Consider the following 12,296-nt stretch of genomic DNA (forward strand, 5'->3'; position numbering starts at 1 on the left):
CTCATTCTATTAGAATGGCTATATCAAAAATATTAACTAAAAACAACAAGTGTTGAAGATGATGTGGAGAAAAGAGAATTCTGCTTATTGATGGGAATGTAAATTTGTGCAGTTACTATGGAAAACTGTATAGATTTTCCTTGAAAAATTAAAAATAGAACTACCATATGATCTAGTGATTTCATTTTATTTCATATGCAAAGAAAACGAAAACACTACCTTGAAAAGATATATGCACACATGTTCATTACAGCATTATTTACAGTAGTCAATATATGGAAACAACCTAAGTGTCCATTGAGGGATGAATGCATAAAAAAAGTTGTGAGATATATATATATATATATATATATATATATATATATATATATATATACACATACATACACACATATGTATATGTTTATATTTATATTATTCAGCCATAAAAATGAGGAAATCCTACCATATGCAACAACATGAATGGAACTTGAACACATTATGCTGTGTGAAATAAGTCAGGCCAAGAAAGACAAATACTGTATGATTTCACTTATAGGTGGAATCTAAAAAAACAAAAACAAAACTCCCCCAAACCCCACCCAACTCATAGAAAAAGAGATCAGATTTGTAGTCACCAGAGGCGGGGTTGGGGTGAGGGATAGGGAACTGGAGGAAAGCGGTCAAAATGTACAAACTTCCTGTTTAAGACAAATAAGTACTAGAGATGTAATGTACAACATGATGACTCTAGTTAACACTGCTGTATGAGACATAGGAAAGTTAAGAGAATAGATTCTAAGAGTTTCATCACAAGGAGAATTTTTTTGTTTTCTTTTGTTGTATCTATATGAGATGACATATGTTCACTAAACCTATTGTGGTAATCATTTCACAATATATGTAAATCAAACCATCATGCTGTACACCTTAAACTTACAGAGTGATGCATGTCAATTATTTATCAATAGAATTGGAATAAAATAAGAAATGAAAGGGAGCCATTACCATCAACCTTACAGAAATTAAAAGGATTATGAGACTACTATGAAGAAATGTACACCGACTAGATAACCTAGATAAATGGACATATTCCTAGAAACACACAAATTACTTACACTGACTCAGAAAGAAACAGAAAACCTGAGCACCTATGACAAGTAAGGAGACTGAATCAAAACCTCCTAACAAAGAGAAGCCCTAGAACAGGTGGTTTTATGGTGAATTCTACCAAGCATTGAAAGAAGAATTAACACCAATCCTTCTCAAACCCTTCCCAATAATTGAAAAGGAAGGGACTATTCCTATCTCATTCTATGAGGCCAGTATTATTCTGATACCAAAGCCAAATAAAAATATCATAAGGAAAGAAAATTACATACCATTATCCTTTATGATTATAGATGGAAACATCCTTGACAAAATACTGGTAAACTGAATCAAATAGCATATTAAAAGGATTATACACTCTGACCAAGTGGGACTTATTCCAGAAATGCAAGGGTGGTTTAACATGAGAAAACCAATCAATACCTTATATTGATAGAATGAAGAAAAAAAAACCACATGATTATCTCAATTAATGCAGAAAGGCATTTGACAAAATCTAACACTTTCATGAAAGAACACTCAGAACATTAGAACAGAAAGGAAATTCCTCAATATTATAAAGGGCATTAATGAAAACCCCCAAAGTAACCTCTTATTCAATGGAAAAAGACTGAAAGCCTTTTCCCTAAGATCAGGGAGAAGTATTCCCACTTTTGCCACTGTTATTCAACATTGTATTGTAAATTCTAGCCAGAGCAATTAGACAAGAGAAAGAAATAAAAGGCATACAAATTGGAAAGTAAAAAGTAAAACTACCCCTATTTACAGATGATATGATCCTATATAGGGAAAGCCACAAGGAATCCACAAGAAAGCTACTAGAGCTAATAAATGATTTTAACAAAGTTGTAGGGTGCAAGAACAATACACACAAATCAGTTTTGTTTCTATAAATCAGCAATTAACAATCTGAGAAAAGAAATTCCATTTATAAGAGCATCTGAAAGAATAAAATAACTAGGACTAAATTTAACCAAGGAGATGAAAGACCTGTACACTGAAAAACTACAAAACACTGCTGATAGAAATTAAAGAAAACCTAAATAAATGAAGAGAGATCAAGTGTTTATTGACAGAAATACTTAACATTGTCAAGACGTCCATACTACTCAAAACAATCTACAGGTTTAATATAATTTCTATTAATATTCCAACAGCCTATTTAGCAGATATGGAAAAGTTGATCCTCAAATTCATATGGAATTGCAAAGGGCTCCAAATAACCAAACAATATTGAAAAAGAAGAACAAATTAAGAAGACTCACACTTCTTGACATCAAACCTTACTACTAAGCTGTAGTAATGAAAACAGTGACAGTGTGCTGCTAGGATAAGGATTGACATATAGACAGTGCAATAGAAATGAGAGGCCAGAAACAAGCTCATATGTCTATGGCCGGTTGATTTTTCATAAGTGTGCTAAGTACATTCAGTGAGGAAAGAATAGCCTCTCAACAGATGGTACTGGGATGACTGGATATCCACATGCAAAAGAATGAAATTGGACACTTACCTCAAACCATATAAAAATATTAACTCAAAATGGATCAAAGACCTAAACATAAAGCTACAACCACAAAATTCTTAAAAGAAAACATAGAGGGAAATATTCATGACCTTAGATTTGGCAATGGATTCTTAGATAAGACACCCAAAGTACAAGCAACAATAACCAAAAATACATAAGTTGCATGTCATCAAATTGAAAAGTTTTTGTGCATCAACATATATTAGCAATAAAAGCAAAAATATTATCTACAGAATAGGAGAAAATATTTGCAAATCATATAACTGGTAAGGGTTTAATATTGTTTATATAAGTACTCCCACAACTGAATAGCAAACAAACAACCCAATTTAAAAATGGACAAAGAACTAGAATAGACATTTCTGCAAAGAAGATATACAAATGGGCAATAAGCACAAGAGAAGATGATCAAAATCCAGTCATCAGGAAAATTCAAATCAAAACTACAATGAGATATCACTTCACACCCATTAGGATGGCTATTATATATATAATTACAAGTGTTAGTGAGGATGTAGAGAAATTGGAACCCTTGTACATTGCTGTTTAAAATGTAAAATAGTACAGCTGCTGTGAAAATGTTTACCAACTCCACAAAAAGCTAAACATAGAATTACCATATGATCCAGCAATTCCACTCCTACATGTATGTCCAAAAAATTGAAAACAGGGACTCAAACAGATACTTGTATGTTAATGCCCACTGCAGCCTTATCACAATAGCCAAAAGGTAGAAGTAAGCCAAGTGTCCATCATCAGATAAATGAATAAACAAATACTGTTATTTACATACCATGGAATATCATTCAGCCTTAGAGGAATGAAGTTCTGACACATGCTAAAATGTGGATGAACTTTGAAAAATTATGCCAGACACAAAAGGATATATATTGTATGATTCCACTTACATGAAATATCTAGATTAGGCAAATTCATAGAGAGAGAAAGAAGATATAAGGTTATCAGGGTCTGGAGGGAGAGAATGGGGAATTATTGCTTAATGGTTAGGGTTTCTGTTTGGATAACAAAAGATGAAATAGTGGTTTGGTTGTATAACACTGTAAATATAATTAATGCCAGCGAAATGTGCACTTAAAATGATTAAAATGGCAAGTTTTATGTTATATATATTTTACCATGATAAAAAAACAGAGAAATAAATACATTCCTAGACAAACAAGAAAGAGAGAATATGTTTCTAGCAGCCCTGCTTAATAAGAAATGTGAAGGGAAGTTCTTTGGTATGAAAACAAGTGACCTCAGACAGTAATTCAAATCCCCACACACAAAGAGTACCAGTAAAGGTAATTATAAATATATGTAATATAAATATATACAATTAAAATTCATAATATAATTATAAATGTATAAATGCATTTTTTTCTTTCTTAACTGATAAAAGCAATCGTACAAAACAATTTGTATACAATGTACTGTTGGACCTATAACATATAATAATATTATATATTTGGCAATTGAAGCACAAGGGAGGTAGGAGGGAGCAAAGCCATATCCGAGTAAGGAGATGATACAAGATAGTAAGTTGATCTATACAAAACAATGAAAAAAGAAGAAATGATAAATAGGAAGATTAATATAACAAACTCTGTGACTATATATTTATTCTTTCTTAGTTTGTTTAAAAGACATAAAATTAAACAAAGTAACAATTGTAACTATGAACTTCTGGGTTTGTAACATTTAGATGTAATATATATAACAATAATAGCACAAAGAGGGGGAAGAGGGAATAGAGCTATACAGGAGTAACATTTCTATATGTCATTGGAATTAAGTTAGTATGAATATAAAGTAGATTCTGGTAAGTTGAGATGTATATGGTAAGCCCTGGAGTCTAAAGTAACCAATAAGAAAATAACACAAAAATATAGTGAATGATAATTAAAGTATAATTTTATAAAACTTAATGCAAAAGAAAGTAGGGAAGGGAGAATGGAGGAACAAGAAAGATATAAGACATACGGAAAAGAAAAAGTAAAATGGCAGACATAAACCCAAGTATTGATACATCGATAATAATATTAAATGTGAATGAATTAATCAATACAATCAAAAGGCAGAGATTGTCAGAATGGATAAAATAATATCAAACTACATGCTGTCTACAGGAGAGACAGTTTAGATTCAAAAATAAAAATAGGCTGAAAGTAAAGACATATCGTGCAAAGAGCAACCTTAAGAAAACTGAAGTGAGTATACTATTATCAGCCAAAATAGACTTCAAACAAAACATGTTAAGAGAGATGAAGAGGTATACATTTTATAATGATACTCAATGATGAAATTCTGAAATTATCCCACCCTAAGATCAGGAACAAGACAAAGATGTCTGCTTTCACCACTTTTATTCAACATTATAATGGAAGTTCTAGCCACAAGAATTTGGCAAAAAAGAAATAAAAGGCATTCAAATTGAAAAGGAAGAAGTAAAATTATTTCTATATGCATATAACATAATCTTATATATAGAAAATCCTAAAGATTACACACACACAAAAAAAACCTTTTAGTGCCAATAAACAAATTCAGCAAAGTTGCAGGATATAAGATCAACTCAGGGACTTCCGCGGTGGTCCAGTGGTTAAGGCTTTGCCTTCCAATGCAGGGGTTGCGGGTTTAATCCCTGGTCAGGGAGCTAAGATCCCACATGCCTCATGGCCAAAACACCAAGACATAAAAACAGAAACAATACTGTAACAAATTCAATAAAGACTTTAAAAATGGTCCACATCAAAAAACTTTAAAGAAAATAAAAAGATCAACACAGAAAATCACTACTATACCTATACAGTAGCAATGAACATTCTGAAAGGAAATTAAGAAAACAATTCCATTTACAATGGCATCAAAATGAATAAAATACTTAGGGATAAATTTAACCAAGGAGGTACAAGACTTGTACAATGAAAACTACAAAACATTGTTGAAAGAAATTAAAGACACAAATAAACAGAAAGATCTCATGTTCATGAATTGGAAAACAATATTGTTAAGATGTCAACATTACTCAAAGTGACCTGCAGATTCAATGTAATCCATATCAAAATCCCAGTGGCCCATTTTGCAGAAATGGAACAGCTTATCTTAAAATTCATAGGGAATTGCAAGGGATTCCAAGTAGCCAAAATAATCCTAAAGAAGAAAAAAGTAGAACTCAAACTTCCTGATATCAAATCTTACTAAAAAACTACAGTAATCAAAACTGACATAAGGATAGACATATACAACAATGAAACAGAATTGAGAGTCCAAAAGTATACTCTTACATTTATGGTCAATTGATTTTTGACAGGGTACCAAGACAATTCAGTGGGGAATAAATACTTTTTAATAAATGGTGCTGAGATAACTGGATAAACACATGCAAAAGAATAAAGTCAGGAACTTCCCTGGCAGTCCAGTGGTTAAGACTCTGTGCTTTCACTGCAGGGGGTGCAGGTTTGATCCCAGGTTGGGGAACTAAAATCCTGCATGCCACGCACAGCTCAGCCAAAAAAAAAAAAAAAAAAAAAAAAAAGAGAATAAAGTCAAACTCCTTCCTTACAATATGCATGAAAATCAACTGAAAACGGATCACATATTATACGATTACATTTATATCAAAGTTCAGAATAGGCAAATCCAAAAAGACAGGAAGTAGATTAGTGGTTTCCAGGGACTGATGGAGGGAAAATGGAGAGTGACTACTACAGTAAGTCCCCTACATACAAACCTTCAAGTTACGAACTTTCAAAGATGACAAAGCGAGAGAGTGGCATGGACACATATGCACTGCCAAACGTAAAATAGCTAGCTAGTGGGAAGCAGCCGCATAGCACAGGGAGATCAGCTCGGTGCTTTGTGACTACCTAGAGGGGTGGGATAGGGAGGGTGGGAGGGAGGGAGATGCAAGAGGGAAGAGATATGGGAACATATGTATATGTATAACTGATTCACTTTGTTATAAAGCAGAAACTAACACACCATTGTAAAGCAATTATACTCCAATAAAGATGTTAAAATAAAAAAGATGTGAATGTATGTTTGCATGTCGAATCACGTAAGTTAATTCACGTGTCTGGCATACGTTGTCACATGTGTGCATCCTCTACAAGTGGTTGTGCTTTTGTGTAGTTTATTGTACAGTACTGTATAGAGGACAGTAGTACAGTATCTTTATTTCAAGCCCAGGATGACGAGAAAAAAAGAGCTACTACCCAGACATCACTGGATTGTTTTTTCAAGAGAGTAGATAGAATTGAATCCAGCAAGGAAGCAGAACCTGTGCCATCAACATCATGTGTGAGTGAAATTGCAGCTTGCCCTCTGTCTCCTGTTGCTGACGATCCTTCAGCTCTACCATCTCCCACCTCCTCTCCCTCCTCCAGTCAGTAACTCTTCTTGCCTGTTCACTCGATGCCTGCCCCTGTATGCCAGCTGTTGTACTGGACTACTGTACTTTTCAAGGTACTGTACTGTAAGATTAAAAATGTTTTAATTTTTGTGTTTGTTTTTATGTATTATTTGTGTGAAAAGTATTAGAAACCTATTACAGTACAGTACTATATAGCCTATTGTGTTAGCTGGGTACCTAGGCTAACTTTGTTGTACTTTGTTGTACAAACAAATTGGACTTATGAACAATGCTCTTGGAACGGAAATTGTTTGTATGTAGGGGACTTTCTGTAATGAATACAGGGTTTCTTACTGAGTTGATGAAAATGTTCTGGTAGGCTTGTATCCCCACAGGAAATGACCCTACCTTGAGACAAGGAGGGCCTGGGGAGGCCTTTATGGCATACTCAGAGTAAATTACATCTATGTGTGACTACTACCCATATAACCTTAGTATGGGGGAGCCAACATTTTTGGGTACAAAACATGTATCCGAATCAAACTCAGGCAATTAGTATGCAATGGCAACAACATGCCTGGTAGATTGGTCCATGAGATAGAAGACATTGGTCATGATATAGAAGAGAGCTGTAGGAGAGATAGGTGCCGGTTTAAGCATCAAAGGGCAAACTCAATTCACTTTTAATGAGTGGCAATCAGAAGAAAAAGTTGTGTTAGTGAGAACAGACCAATTAGAAGGGATACTCTTTCAGAAGAAAGGAAAAGAATGGGAATCAGCCTGGGAAGATGATGCTTTAGTGAACTAGACCAGGCAGATTCAATGAATAATGCTGGACAATGCTAGGCCTTGATGTTGGGAAAGGGCTTGTACCCTAATCCCCAACAGGGTCTCTTGACTATTTTAAAACAGATTAAGCCTGAAGTAGCAATGGAGCAATGACTCTTCACCTAGGGCACAATTATGGAAACTTTTGGACCTTCAGACGTATGGAAGTTCTCTGGGGGCAAAGAGTAATTTGCATTGATGCAACTCTGCTAGCCCTCATCCCAAGAATGGATCAAAATCAGATATACCCTGTAATGCAGTCAGCAGGAGTAAGAACCATACTGAATTACACTATTGTCCTTGCCATAGGAAAGAGATGGGCCCTGCTACACAACAGCACATAATGGAAACAGTCTCAGTAAAATCATGTAAATGCCAAAAAGATGACTAGCTTTGTCTCCCTATTAGGGACAAAATCATATGTTGAAGCCTTAACCCCCAGTAACTCTGAATGTGACTGTACAGGAGACAAGGCCTTTAAGGGGGTGATTAAGTTAAAATGGGGCCATTAGGGTGGGCCCTTATCTAATATGACTGGTATCCTTATAAGAAGAGGAAATTAGGACACACAAGGGGAGACCAGGGATATGTATACACAGAGGAAAGACCATGTGAGGACAGAGAAGACAGACATCTGCAAGCTAAGAAGAGAGTCCTCAGAAGAAACTAAACCTGACAACACCTTCATCTTGGACTTCTAGACCCCAAAACTGAGAAAATAAATTTCTGTTGTTTAAGCCACTCAATGTATGATATTTTGTTATGACAACACTAGCAAATTAATACACATGACTTAGAACCTGGAAATAACCCAATCCTGGCCAGTTGCAACAATACCCATCCATAATAACATCTTGTAAATGAGCAAAGGTCAGTTATGCTGGGAAGGTATAATAAGTACCTCTCTTGATTCTTACTGGCCTGTGGAATGAAACAAAACTGGACTATAACCATAGTGTGATACAGTTTAATATTGGCATTGCTCCTAAGATTCAATTACCTCATATGTATATTGATAAGTATATGTATTGGGAAACTGAATTAAAGCCTCGTCAGGATGTGATATCAATGGGAAATGGCTGATGTTAAGAGGAATCTGATGTAGTTAACATCAGTTAATTAATGTGCTAAATAGTTCTACACAAGTTTATCATAAGGTACAAATAACTATAGGCCAAAGATAAATTAATACAAAAATATGGAGACTTATATAATGGCTTTATAGGATGGACTAGTTGCTTCTTGTCTATCTCTATCCTGCACTGGCTCCTCCATGCTGGGCATACTCATGTTAATATATTACTACATCTTTTATATCAATATAAATGCTAAACTAAATGTAGGTACTCAGAAAAATACAATAATTTTCCTGTAAGAGAGCTAAAGGCCAAGAGGGTGAATTTTGCAGAAAGAGTTGACTTAGCAGGTCTAAGTTGCTCAAAATTTGCACATTCCCATTAAGAGTCTGTTTTCATAAATGGCCCTTGTCCAACTACCAGGAATTGAGCTCTCAGAATATTTTAACTCATAAAAGTGTTTTTGCACACTTGGAGGTTTGAAACACAGTCTATCAATATGTCTAGATAGTCTGTAACTAATGTAATTTATGGTGAACACTTGCTTTCCTTAAGGTGGTCTGTTTTGATAACTGTGATCAATCATGCAGGCATTGGGTACCTATGTGACCAAACCTCAATAAAAACTCTGGAATCTTAAGCAAATGAACTTCCCTGGTAGACTACACTTCACACATGTTGTTACAATCTATAGATAGAGGAATTAAGTGCATCCTGTGCAGTTCTACTGGAAGAGGACTCTTGGAAGCTTGTACCTGATTTCCTCCAGACTTTGCCCCATGTGCCTTTCCCTTTGCTGATTGTGCTTCATATTCTTTTGCTGTAATAAATCATAACCATAATTATAATGAATTCTGAGTCCTAATGAGCCCTGGGAGTGGTCTTGAGGATACCTGACACAGGCACACTAGAAAATATCCAATTAACATAAAAGAAAGCAGTAATGGAGGAATAGAGGAACAAAATAGATATATAAGACATATAGAAAACAAATAGCAAAATGGCAGATGTAAATCCTACTTTATCAGTAATTGCATTAAACATAAATGGAAGAATAACAGCAGACCTATCAATAACATGACAAGAAAGACAGTGAAGCAACATCTTCATGGTACTAAAAGAAAAAAAACTCCCAAGCTAAAATTCCACACTGGAGAAATATCTTTCAAAAGCAGAGGTGAAATAAAGACTTTTTCATACACACAAAAGCTGAAAGAATCTCTTACTAGGAGACCTGCACTATAAGAAATGTTAAAGGAAGTCCTTTGGGTAGAAGGAAAATAATATGTGATGGAAACCTGGATCTACACAAAGAAACAGAAAGCACCCAAAATGGATAAATTAAAATGACTTTTTTTTCTTATTTCTTTTTACATCTCTTTAAAAGATAACTGTTGAAAGCAAAATATAATAGCGATGAATTGTGGAGTGTAACATATGTAGAAGTAAAATGTATGACAATAATAGCACAAAGGCTGGGGAGGGGGGAATGGAAGTACAATATATTGTTTAAGTTCTGAAATGTGAAATAGATTGTGATAAGTTAAAAGTGTATACCATAAGCCCTAAAGGAACCACTAAAAAACAAAGCATTATATCTAATAAGCTATTAAAAGAGACAAAATGAAATCATAAATATTCAATTAATCCAAAGAAGGTCGAAAAAGAGGAAAAAGCAAATGGGACTAATAGAAGGCAAATAGCAAAACGGTAGATTTAAAAACCAAACATATCAATAATCACATTAAATTAAAATGATCTAAACATCCCAATTACAAAAGAGACTTGGATGAAAAAGCAAGATCCAACTCTAGGCTGCCTGCAGGAAACCCAGAATAAACATAAAAACACAATAGGTTAAAAGTAAAAGGATGAAAAAAAATACCATACTAACACTATCGAAAGAAAGCTGGAATGTTTATATTTATAGCAGCCAAAGTAGGTTTCAGAACAAAGAATATTACTAGGGATAAAAGGAGACATTTCATAATGACAAAGTATCAATCCATCAAGAGGACATAACAATCCTAAAAGTTTATGCACCTAACAACAGAGCTTCAAAATACATGAAGGAAAAACTGATAGAACTGAAAGGAGAAACAGACAAATCCAGAATTTTAGTCAGCGATTTCAACACCCCTCTCTCAATAATTGATAGAATAAACAGAAAATTTGTAAATAAATCAAAGACCTGAACAACACCATCAATCAACATGACCTAATTGATATTTATAGAACAATCCACCCAACAACAGTAGTATACACATACTTTTAAAGCACACAGGGAAGATTTACCAAGAGAGACTATATTGTGAGCCATAAGACAAATAAATTTAAAATTGAAAAGGACTCAAATTATATGATGTATATTCTCTGAATTAAATTAGGAATCAATACCAAAAAGAAATCTAGAAAATCCAATAAATATTTGAAGATTGAATAGCACACTTCTAAATAGCCCTAGATCAAAGAAGGAATCAAAAGGGAAACGAAAAAAGTATTTTGACCCAAATGAAAATGAAAACACAACATATCAAAATTTGTGGGGTATAACCAAACCAGTATTTATAGGGAAATTTGTATAATTAAATCCTTACATAAGAAGAAATGTCTGAAAGCAAGTTGTGGCCATCCAACCAGCAACATCAGTATCACCTAGGAAATTAGATATGCAAGTCCTTGGGACCTACTCCAGACCTACTGAATCAGAAACTCAGGGTGTGAGGCCCAGCCATCTGTGGCCCTCCATGTGATTCTGATGCACATTCAACTTTTGATAAACACTCATGTATACTGCTTCTTGTTTTTATTGTGTTAGGGTTTCTTTCTTCAATAAGGAATCTACAGTTTATACTGTTGTGAAGTTCATGTCATTACAAACAATCTAGTTTTGAATAGAATGTTAATTTTGTGTCATTTAGAAAATTTCCTGGGTTCAAAAGAGTCCTGCAATTGATTAACCCTACAAATAATGCCTCATTTGCTAAAAAGATCCAAACTTCAGAAGACATAGTTACAACTGCTCTTGAAATCTGCAGAGGGGTAGAGGACAATCACCAGTGGGAAATACGACCCCACTGAATAATTCCTACTGCTTACAGTAGGAATTCCGTTTATGTGGGAACCAAATGTAGTCAATTCCCAATCATGTTCAGTGATGAAAAGGAACAGAGACACATTAAATTTAAATGGCTGATAATATAAAATTAATTTGCTTGAAATATAATTTTATACCTATACTCGAATATGAATTTGTCTAATGTTCTGGAAAGTCACTTCAAACAAAATATTGAAACCCTAATATAAGCATTAACTTAGAAGCACCAATTCCTACAGTGGTAGACATCACCTTTCCAAACTAATTCAGTGCATCACCTGAAGCAGATCTGGTCTCTATCTAAATTTGCTGGCTCACATCTTT

The sequence above is a fragment of the Mesoplodon densirostris genome, chromosome X, assembly GCF_025265405.1.
Source record: "Mesoplodon densirostris isolate mMesDen1 chromosome X, mMesDen1 primary haplotype, whole genome shotgun sequence".
Taxonomy (NCBI): Eukaryota; Metazoa; Chordata; class Mammalia; order Artiodactyla; family Ziphiidae; genus Mesoplodon; species Mesoplodon densirostris.